Source organism: Coturnix japonica, chromosome 3 (genome assembly GCF_001577835.2).
Source record: "Coturnix japonica isolate 7356 chromosome 3, Coturnix japonica 2.1, whole genome shotgun sequence".
Lineage (NCBI taxonomy): Eukaryota > Metazoa > Chordata > Aves > Galliformes > Phasianidae > Coturnix > Coturnix japonica.
Window position 1 is genome coordinate 99,698,020 of NC_029518.1, and position 10,656 is coordinate 99,708,675.

At 46.2% G+C, this 10,656-nt stretch overlaps 1 protein-coding gene across 3 annotated transcripts in view; it reads right to left on the bottom strand.

Annotated features, from left to right (window-relative positions):
- Positions 1-1,009, bottom strand: part of SUPT3H (SPT3 homolog, SAGA and STAGA complex component) — a 235,133-nt gene extending 234,124 nt beyond the window's left edge. The window contains exon 1 of one of the 3 annotated variants that reach the window (XM_015859909.2): positions 723-1,009. The gene's annotated coding sequence lies outside the window, so the exon portion shown is untranslated. Of the gene's footprint in view, positions 1-375; positions 434-722 lie in introns of those variants that run through there. The other 2 variants (XM_032443555.1, XM_015859910.1) reach the window with 2 other exon arrangements.
- Between the last annotated feature and the right edge of the window lie 9,647 nt (positions 1,010-10,656).

Consider the following 10,656-nt stretch of genomic DNA (forward strand, 5'->3'; position numbering starts at 1 on the left):
AAAGGCCCACAGTGCTCATCCAGCTCCAACCCCCTGCTGTGTGCAGGGTCACCAACCAGCAGCCCAGGCTGCCCAGAGCCACATCCAGCCTGGCCTTGAATAAAACCACTTAAAGCCTACACAGAGAATATTAAACATTGTCCCAGACAGCAGCTATCGCTAAGATTCAGTATTTAACAGTCTGCAGGGATACACTCTATTTATAGCAATAAAAACCCCAAACCCATCACTTCTTGTTTGTGCACACAGCATTACAGCCCACCCTGCAGAGCCACACAGCATCAGGGAGACAGGAGCTAACAGCACCTCCCAGCACAGCGCAGGCCAAGGGCTGACCTCGGTTACATAACTCCAAACCCCAACAAGAACCCTCACCCAAACACAACAACAACAAAACCAGCAGGGCACAGGCGCAGGCCACAAGCAAAGCTCATGCGGGAGCTCCACCGCTCATGGCCGGGCATCGCGGGGGGCTCCCGATGGAGGGACAGGGCAGCGCTCCGTCCTCCCTCCGGCTGGCACCGCTTAAGGCACGGCACACTGTGCTTTGTGCCGGCTTAGCAGTGAGCTCCCGTAGGCAGCTCCCGCAGGCAGGCAGCCCCCGCCCGCCCCCAGCCCGGTCCGCGCTGTCCCTCCAGCCCCTACCCCCCAACCCGGGAGCGACCCTGCTCTGTACAGCGGGCCGGGCTGCGCTAGTGCCGGCGACTCGCATTGAGGCTCACCCCGGGGATGGATGGATGGATGGATGGATGTTGGATGGAGGTGTGCGGGGAGGAAGGAAGGAAGGTAGGAGCTTGGTGGTGCCCGGTCCCCCCCCACGTGTGCGGCTGTCCGAAACAGGAAAGCGAAAGGCAGGAACTGAACCTCGGCCCTTCCACTCTACGCGCCGCCTGAACCGAGGCGAGAAACGAGGGGGGACACCGGGCCGCGGCCTCCCCCCTTGGAGACGCTCAGGCAGCGATGGGGGCGAGGGGGGGCGGGTGGAAAATGGCGCCGCCCGCGGGGGAGGGGCCGGTTCCGCCGCTCGGCTCCGCCGGCTCCGGCTGCTGCGCGGCGGCCGCGGCCTCCCAGGGCGAGGGGAGGAGCCGAGGCGGGGCCGCTTTGCGCCGCTTCCCTCCGCCGCTTCGCTTCCCTCCGCCGCCGCTTCCTGCCCGCACCCCCAGCGGCTGCTCCCATCCAACCTGGCCTTCAACACCTCCAGGGATGGACGGGGCATCCACAGCCTCTGTGGGCAGCTGTGCCAGCACCATTCCCCCTTGTCCTATCACTATCTACCCTCCTCTTTGTAATCCCTTTTTAAATGCTGGCAGGCTGCACTGAGGTCACCCCGCAGCCTTCTCTTCTCCATGCTGAACAAGCCCAGCTCCCTCAGCCTGTCTTTGTCGTGGAGGTGCTGCAGCCCTATGAGCATCTTTGTGGCCTCCTCTGGACCCTCTCCAACAGCTCCCTGTCCTTGTATCAGGGCTCCCGACCTAGACACAGTTCTGCAGATGGGGCCTCACAAGGGCAGAGCAGACAGGGACAATCCCCTCCCTGTCCCTGCTGGCCACCCCTCTGCTGATGGAGCCCAGGATACCAACCTCTCTCGGTACCTCATAGCTCTGGGGTTTGGTGCATCCAATCCACTCTTTTCAGTGGCCAGATTTGTAGGTAGACAGGCTCACTTGTGTCATTGCACTAACTGGAATGATTAACGGTGACCAACAGAGGTGTGCTGAGTGGCTGTTAGTGCTTTCTGTCTTCATGATGTGTAGAAACCTTGCTTTTCTTTAGGGCTTGCAGGGTGCTAGCCGCTAAAGGAACACTTGGCCATGTTTAACCCACCTTCCTGCTGCACGCTGCTCAACAGCTGTGTGCTTTCTGAGAAGATTCATTCTAAGAAATCCACAGTGTAGAGACTGCACAATTTTACATGCACTGTAGTGTCTAAGCTTTTTTTTTTTTGAGGAATAAGAGAAGGAGGAAACTTTGACAACCACTGCAATGATCTTAATGCTCTAGGAACCATCTGGATCCCAACTTATTTGGAATTCAACCTATTTTCTGCCTTTTCACCTTTGTTTCATTCTCCCGCATTCTCCTTTGCCTTTAGTTTTTCCCTTCTAGCTTTACTGCCCTTCACTCCCATTCCTCCCCGCTGCTTCATACAGACACCTGACGGTCCCTCAGTTTCCTCCTCCTCCACTCCCACCTCCCACACCAGCGTTAGCAGGATGAGGCAATTCTGCTGCTCACTGCTTTCCCCTCTGTTGCTTATGTCTATGACAGTAAAGCTGCTATTGGCCTGAGCACTGACAGCAGCAAGCAAAACATGGAGCAACTAAGATAGCTGAGTCTTGCATTTATAGCAAATTCTAATTCTTATTGCAGCGAGGGTGACCTGAACTTTTCTTTCCTACTATGCGTTTTAAAAAGCATCTGGACAACCCCAGCTAAAGGAGGATTACTGATAAGCATTTTCCTGGCCAAAGGGAAAATCAAAGTATCCTGTCAAGTTGTGGGAGATACCGCAGTCTTTCATGAGACAGCTCCAGTTTTTAGCCAAATTTTGTGATTTGCTAAAGCCATGTATTACAGGCAGTGTAGCATGTTGATGGTCCTTCTGTGCCATGAGCCGTGCATATCTTTATGTATATCAGAACTGGTGAGACAGACTAATGTGAAAATACACGAGATAGAGAAGTTACTGTGCCAATTCTGCAGGGTAATTTTAATAAGGGAATTACTATGATAATATGGTTTAATGTGTCCAATGTGAACTACATAATTTCCAGGAGCATGAATAGAGCCAATGTGACTCAGTGAGGTGCCTGAAAAAGTACTGAAAGAACTTTTTTACTGATGAATTTTATTTTTGTTGCAAAACGCTTTTGCCCACAGTGAGAGGTTACTGGTTCAGAAGTGGTTTGAACTAATGCTAATGATGGGCTGGGCTGATGAAAGAACATTCCCTCTGTTGCTGAGTGCATGGGTGATAACTTCTGGCAGAGCAGCTGAGCAAGGCGAGAATTTACTGGTTGTGAAATCTCATATCAATACAAAATACAGTGAGCAGAATCGTGGAATCATAGAATTGCTCAGGTTGGGAAAGACCTTAAAGATCATCGAGTCCAACCACAACCTAACCAAAGAAACAGCAGAAGACAGAGGCAAAGTGGACTGAAGAGCACAATGTCCCTTACAGTATTGTGTGCTTGTGTAGTTGGTAAAAGTGCCAGGGCTGCTCCTTAAGCAAGTCTGAATTCTTATAAAGCTTCACAGATGAGAGAAAAACCTGATCGAGCTTTTGTTATATATCACACAGAACCAAAAAAGGGCACAAACAAAATCGTATTCCTTTTCTGGTCACCCTTCAGATCCTAAGGTCGCTGTACACTGTCTCAGCACTTTTACAGACTGGACTCTGCTCAAACCATAACACTTACAAAGTTCTCCTTTGGATAGGCCTGATTTTCTCCGTCATTTGTTTTCACTTTTATTTCTCTGCATAACATAAGAAGTCCGAGAAAGATTTTATTTTCCCCTACATAGCATATAATTTACATCCATCATCCCAGGAGGTCAGTACCGCTGGGGTGCTATTTAAATACAATGAATATAAAGTAACGAAGCGCTCACTGGAGTGGATGGCCGCAGCTCTTGGGGAAAGAGAAAGAGTTTCCAAAGCATGTGGAGAAAACACGACGGGAGACCGAGTGAATTCATCACACCACAAAAATGTCTCCATCCTGTCGACAAAGTCATTAAAGGAAAATGAACCATTGTTACTTTAGACGCTTGCATTCCTTTGGCATAATAACTTCAGCGTAGAAGCATCGGTGCAAAGAGAATTCGCGCACACGAGAAAATAAAAAGAAATTAATCTGTTTAAAACAAGAACGTATCCAGATTATGTAATGAAAGAAATCCTCCATGCTCCAAAGAAGAGATGGAGCCTCTGCAGAAGCCACAACTAATAAGGAACCGTATGCAGCGGTCCAGGGTGGTTCTTTTCCTCCTGCCAACGAGTCCAAGGGAGCGCCAGCACAGGCAATTCTTTTCCGATAACCCACAAATGATATTCTCTTTAATTACACAAATGTTTCTATCCCCAGTTGATCCGCAGCCACGCTGGTTTTTAAGATCCTTTCTTGAGATTTCCCCCGTACCGTTTCCCTTTTCCAATTCATTTACTTTCAGAAATTCTTCAGTCTCCATAAAAGCAATCTGTGAGGAATGCAGGGATTAGAAATGTTTGCTGTGTTCAATTTTATGTAATTCCCTGGCAAAGAGTGTCCAAATGAGAGACACTGTCACGTGCATACAGTAAATCATAGCATATACCCATTCCAGATATGTTGTTCCTTTGTAGACCTGCCACAAGGAAATGCCACTTTAAAGCAAACTGTTGTGCAACCCCTGGTAGAAGAGATGAAGTTAAAGAGCTGCAACAAAAAGCCTTTCCTTTATTTTAACTTATTTGGTGGTATGGCAAAGTTGTATTTGATATGCAAGTTAAAACCTAAACAAGCTAATAGATTCAGCAACTTTATTGTCAAAACTGTTCAGTAACACAATACATAAGAAGTTCCTTCAGTTCTTTATTTTTCTTTTTGCTTAGTAGAAAGGCACTATATCGATTTAAGGGAATACTGGGAAGGAAATCTGTCCTTTATTTACTTTTTGTGACTGCACTGAGCAGTACTGAGGAAACATATGCCAGCAGACACCAAATCGTACCTGTTAATTACAACAAACGTGCTTGCAGACAGCAGCAAGCATGCTGTTTATCCATCATTTACAAGCACTGAAGTGTAGGGAAATGAATTGGTTTGCTGGCAATTGTCCCAATTAATTGGGCGTGCTATTTATTAGGGCACTGATTAAAGCGTACTCTGCAATGTAATGGTTGAGTATGAAGCTGCCAACTCTTATTCACTCCTGGCTCACATGGATAAAAGCAGGAGAGCAGACAAGCCCGATATGAAAATAATGATGCGCTCTGTGCCAAAATGGATTTGAGGCAACTCCATTGCCTAGAAATTAAAGACCTGGAGAAACAGAATTAGGCAGCTTCATTATCTTGAAGATGGAGGTTTGTGTTGTGTAATCCAGCTTTGACCAAGAGCTTCCATCTGTAGTAGTCATTTTGCACACTTGCTAACACCAACACCGTGTTACACACTCGTGTAACTGCTTACACTAAAGAAATGGGAAGCAGGATAAAACCAGACTTTTGGTACTGAGTGATCCGAGTCCACTTGAAGGGGGGTCCTGGTCCCTTCCACTGACTCCTTGAGCCTATCTGACCAACCGCCCTGACTGAGAGCATAGATTAAGTAAAACCAGGGCTTCCACAAATGAGGTTAGGAGTTTCCACACACAGTCAAGGAAACTTATGCTAATGATTGTATATGTTATCTGAAGTAATACTTGGAGTTTGATCTCAGCCAGGATAACCACCAGAACAAACCCAAATAGTGATTTGTACCAGTTAAGAATTCCTTGGTCTTGGATCATTCATACCTTCCCTTGTTAGCACTAGTGCAAGACCTGGGTGCAAGGCCCAGCATTCCATGATTTACTAACAACCTGTTCTGTTCCTACCTACTCCTAAAGTGTCCTCAGCATTTTAGCAACAACCTGCACTCTGCCTCTGCAGAAGGAAGTACTCAAAGGTGACCTCCATGAGCAGAGAGCTGCAGTCTGAGGGCTCCAGCAACAGAAATTAAGTCTTGTTGCAGTTTCTTAGGAAACTGGTTGTGCACCCAAAAATCATGGCAGTGTGTGAACCACTTAAAAATGGGAGCAGTAAAGGCAGAGCTCCAGTTCTCTCAAGCAAGGGAAGGAGCTGACACCAGTCACCAGATGCTCCAGTAGCTACAGAGCAGCTTTCTAGATGGATCTCAAGGAACTCAGTGAAGCAAAACATTAGGAGAGCTTCTTCACCCATGCAATCACACCTGCTTATTATTCCTGTCTGCCACCTTTTAACTGAAACCACCTTACCACACAAAGCCACAACCAAACGAGCTTAGCCCTGGCTGAACCTAAAGCACAACCATTACCCTAATAACAGTATATATTCTGAGTTATCAGGAGTAGGTGTCAGTTTCAGGTGTAATCACCAAAACTTAGATATCTACGCTTGGTTTGCATTTAGGCTCCCATTACAGTCAATGGAAACTCAGTCAGTGTGGTTAATGCAAGCGAGAAACCAGTTCATTTCATCCTAAGGTAGACACCTCTGTTTCCTCACGAGACTTGCTGTCTACCAGCCACTGACTGCATTTACTAGGGCTGACTTTAACTATCAGTGTGAGGTGTTCTGGGCTGTGCTGTCTGGTGTCCACCCGCCTTTCCAAAGGGCAAAGGACCTCCTATTGTACTGACTCATGTGCCAACCCGTAGCAATCTCTTAGGAAACTCAAAACATCTCTAATGGCGCTGGATAATTAAGAGTGAATTGAGCCTTAGATTATTGTTAAGGATAATGGGAGCTTAAGCAGCTAAATTAAATGTAAACATTTGCATTGTAAACAACTACATTCAGGTGCCTGAACGTGGAATGCAGCTCTCCTCCAGCTGCCAGTTGTCTAAGGAAAATGTCATTCTGTATTGTTCGCTTACATTAGGTATACAAATTGGAACATTATGTTGCTTTCAGAAAACTTGCATGTTTCTGAGTCCTTTGTATCCTTAACAAGAATAAATTTGGTGTCATTTTGGCACGGGGAGCAAGTGGGATCCTCAGGTTAACTATTTCCAAATGATGTGCTTGGTTTATTACAGACTCCTGTCACAGGGCTTTGAATGATAAGTGGGAATTAACCAGAACACTTGAGATTTATTGTGCAGAGAAGCAGTGAGTAGAGGGGGCCGTCAGTTCTTCTTGGATTGCATATTAATATAAGGAAAACTCCCAGAATTGGGTGCATTCAAAACAATAACTTTTTGAGATATGGGAATAGCGCCAGGAATACGCATCAAATTACTCCTGGATTGCAGAATAAATAACATCAGCCACAGGTTGCTAAGGATTTAATTTCCTCAATGTCCTGAAACAAATTAATGTTATTTGACCACGCAGAGCAGGTAGAATGCTGAGCTTATGGTTCTCCAAAACATTATATCCTTTAATGTGGGTGCCCAGCGGTGGTAATCTGTGTACATAAGATATCAGATAGAAATGTATCAGAGAAGCTTTTTTGCTCTGAATAAATGTTTAAATATTTAGGGCCAAATTCCATTGCTAAACATACGAACACAGCTCTCTTTGAGTCCATCAGGGCTGCGCGTGTGTATCTTAGAGCAGAACTTGGCCCTTATGTTTTAGGGTTTATAACTGAGCTTCCAGTGTAAAATAACACGTGATCTGTATCACACAGCAAAGCGGTAAGGCCTCTTTTTAGTGGAAGGGTACAATTAAGTGCATCTGCCTTTCTTTTGGTTAAGAACTAGAGGGTTTTAAAACTAGAAGGAATGGTCTTAAGCAGCGCCAGGGGAGATTCAGGCTGGACATTAGGAAGTATCACTTCTCAGAAAGGGTAGTCAGGCATTGGAATGCACTGCACAGGGAAGTGGTGGAGTCACCATGGGAGTGTTCAATAAATGTTTGGATGTTATGTTGAGGAATATGATTTAGCTGAGAAGTATCAGTAATGGTTGGACTAGATGATCTTGTAGGTCTTTTCCAACCTTGATAATTCTGTGATTCTGTGAAGAAGAAAGCTTGAGAATGTTCTTACCTTTTCTCCAGGCAGTGTTCCTTGTCTTTGTAAGGTGTTGTCTGACAGCTTTGATCCGTTATGTAGCTGGGATGTCAAGTAGGATATACTTCTGTTCTCCTACTTCTCTCCAATTTCCACTCTGCCAGCTTTGATAGCGGAAAATACAGAATCATGATGGAAAAGAGAGAAGCATTTTAAAATACCCTTAGACTAATGAATTAGATATACTTGTAAAATTATGAGCAAGCTAGGGTGTGGGCTTTAAGCTGTAAGTGGTGTGTTCAGATCAGCCAAAGGACGCATGTGGTCACCCATTCCACTATGAACTAATATTACACTGAGATCAGCTGAAGCATTTTTACTTGGAATTGCAAACGAGTGCCAGTAAAGGACTCCTGAATCCAGAGCAATTCTTTCCCTGTTTTTGATGATACATCAAAACCCCATGTTACAAAGTATTCATGAATCACAGAATCATAGGATGGTTGAATGGCCTGTGTTGCAAAGGCCCACAGTGCTCATCCAGTTCCAGCCCCCTGCTGTGTGCAGGGTCACCAACCAGCAGCCCAGGCTGCCCAGAGCCACGTATCTAAATTGTTCAGTGTTGGTTCTGTTTCCAAGTTCATTCCTATGTGTAGGCTCACCAAGCATCCAGTATCAGGAAAGATACAGAATGACTCGTGCAATCTTGTATGAAAGCCATGAGACACGCTGCGTGATGGAAACACGTCCCAGTGCCACTGCAAAGACACAATGCCAAACGCATAAAGAACTCAAAAGATCCCCAGGTCTAAGCGCAGTGATTGAGCAGTCTTTTCAAAAATTACTTTTTCCCATCTCAAATATAGGTCTGGATTTTCTCATTATAAAAAAAGAACTCTGACTGTTATCAACTTCGTGAGCGTACTGAACAGCTCATATATTTTAGAGAGCTTTCTGAAAGTCGGATCCTAGTTGGGGATTAAAGTTTTTGAGGGATGGGAGGCTTTTGGGAGATTTCTTACAAAGTTCACAGTCGGTTTTAGATTCTTCTCCTGTGGCAATATGTTAATGCTAATGGCATCCAGCACGGTCAAGAAAGATCGTGCATAGTTTTAAAGTTTTACAGATGCAATTACAAGTAAGAGTGAGTGAAGAAGCTAGCCTTACCTTCGTCTTTGTAAGATCTTGCATAGATAGAGAGACAGACAGAGAGATAAAACAATAATCCTTAGGCAAAGGGGGGGGGGGGGGGGGCAGCTGTTTATGAGGGTGGGCAGTGATAGGACAAGGGGGAACGGTCTTAAACTGAGACAGGAGGTTCAGGTTGGATCTGAGGAGGAAGTTTTTCCCCCAGAGGGTGGTGACGCACTGGCACAGATTGCCCAAGGAGGCTGTGGATGCCCCATCCCTGCAGGCATTCAAGGCCAGGCTGGATGTGGCTCTGGGCAGCCTGGGCTGCTGGTTGGTGGCCCTGCACACAGCAGGGGGTTGGAGCTGGATGAGCACTGTGGGCCTTTGTAACCCAGGCTGTTCTGTGATTCTCTGGCAATCCATTTTTTTCATGATGCTCACGTGGAGTTGGTCAGTTAATAACAAGCATCTGAGAAGCAGAGACACTTGGACTGGTCTGGTTTGCCAAATTAGTTTCTTAGGTTTTTCACAGAAGAGGACATGGCATACAACAGGTCTGCAAGCTTCAGCATCGTGTGTTATGTCATCAGCTTCATGTCATGAGGATATCAATGTCTTGCTTACAGCACTGGTGCTCTCCTTCACTAACTGTTCTATCCAACTCGATGTTTCTCTGAATTCCACTGCATGATCCTAAAACAACATCCAGTTGAGATGACTGGCTTGCTCCCTTGCATGCCATGTTTATGTAGACAATAAATAGAAAAGTATGTCAAGAAAAAGTGCCAGTCATCCAACATTCTGCACGTAAAGGCTGGCATAGAAAATCTGAGTCCGTGCAGACACTGCACACTCTGCACTATCATTGCTTTGTGGCACTGTACCTTCATACTGCCAGTCCTTCAGAGCTGTAGCCCTGCACTTACCTCAATGGTGTGCTTTGGGCAGCTGTTGTGGAAATGCCTGCCTGTTCTCCATATATCTTGGGCAGCATTGAAAACAGCAGCTCCCCCCGTGTGGATGGAGGCACCAAGCTCAGACCTACTGCAACAAACGCTGGGATTCTGACTCTGAGGCAAACCCTGTTTGCCTTCTGCAGGCGAGCCCTCCCTCCAGCCCCCGACAGGCATGATTTGCTACAGAAAGCAAAAAGCTCACCCGACCTTGTCCACACCAGCAAGGCAACCACTTCTACTGCTACTTGAGTGAATCTGAGGGTGGAAAACTAATTTTGACGCTTCTTGTCAAAAACAGGTCATTTTTCTGGTGAGGGCAAAGCCCCAGTGACATTGCGTAGCGTATGTGCTGAAATACAGTGGGGTGAGTTAAGGACAAGGGATCATCACTCAGAAAGGCACTTGTAAATTCAGAACACTTCTGTGCATAGAACAGCGGTTACTAAAGATTGTGTTGATAATTTCATATACGATCGCCTAAAGAAAGTAAGCATATATATGGCGTGCATATATTGCATTAGGCAGGCTTCATAGATAAGAGCAGCTCAGTTCTTCTCTCACAGCGCTGTAGATCAAGAGGGGTACCACTGAAAGCCATTCCATAGAGTCATAGAATCACAATACAGACTGCATTGCAAAGGCCCACAGTGCTCATCCAGTTCCAACCCCCTGCTGTGTGCAGGGTCACCAACCAGCAGCCCAGGCTGCCCAGAGCCACATCCAGCCTGGCATTTAATTGCTTACACCTGAGAAACACATTAATATTTCTAAAGATCCGATACAGAAATTCAGCAAAAGTTCCCTCCCCTCAGTTTTCATGATTCCCTAGAAGAGCTATTTCTCACGTGGATCCAGAGCATAAACTGAGAGGAAAGGGA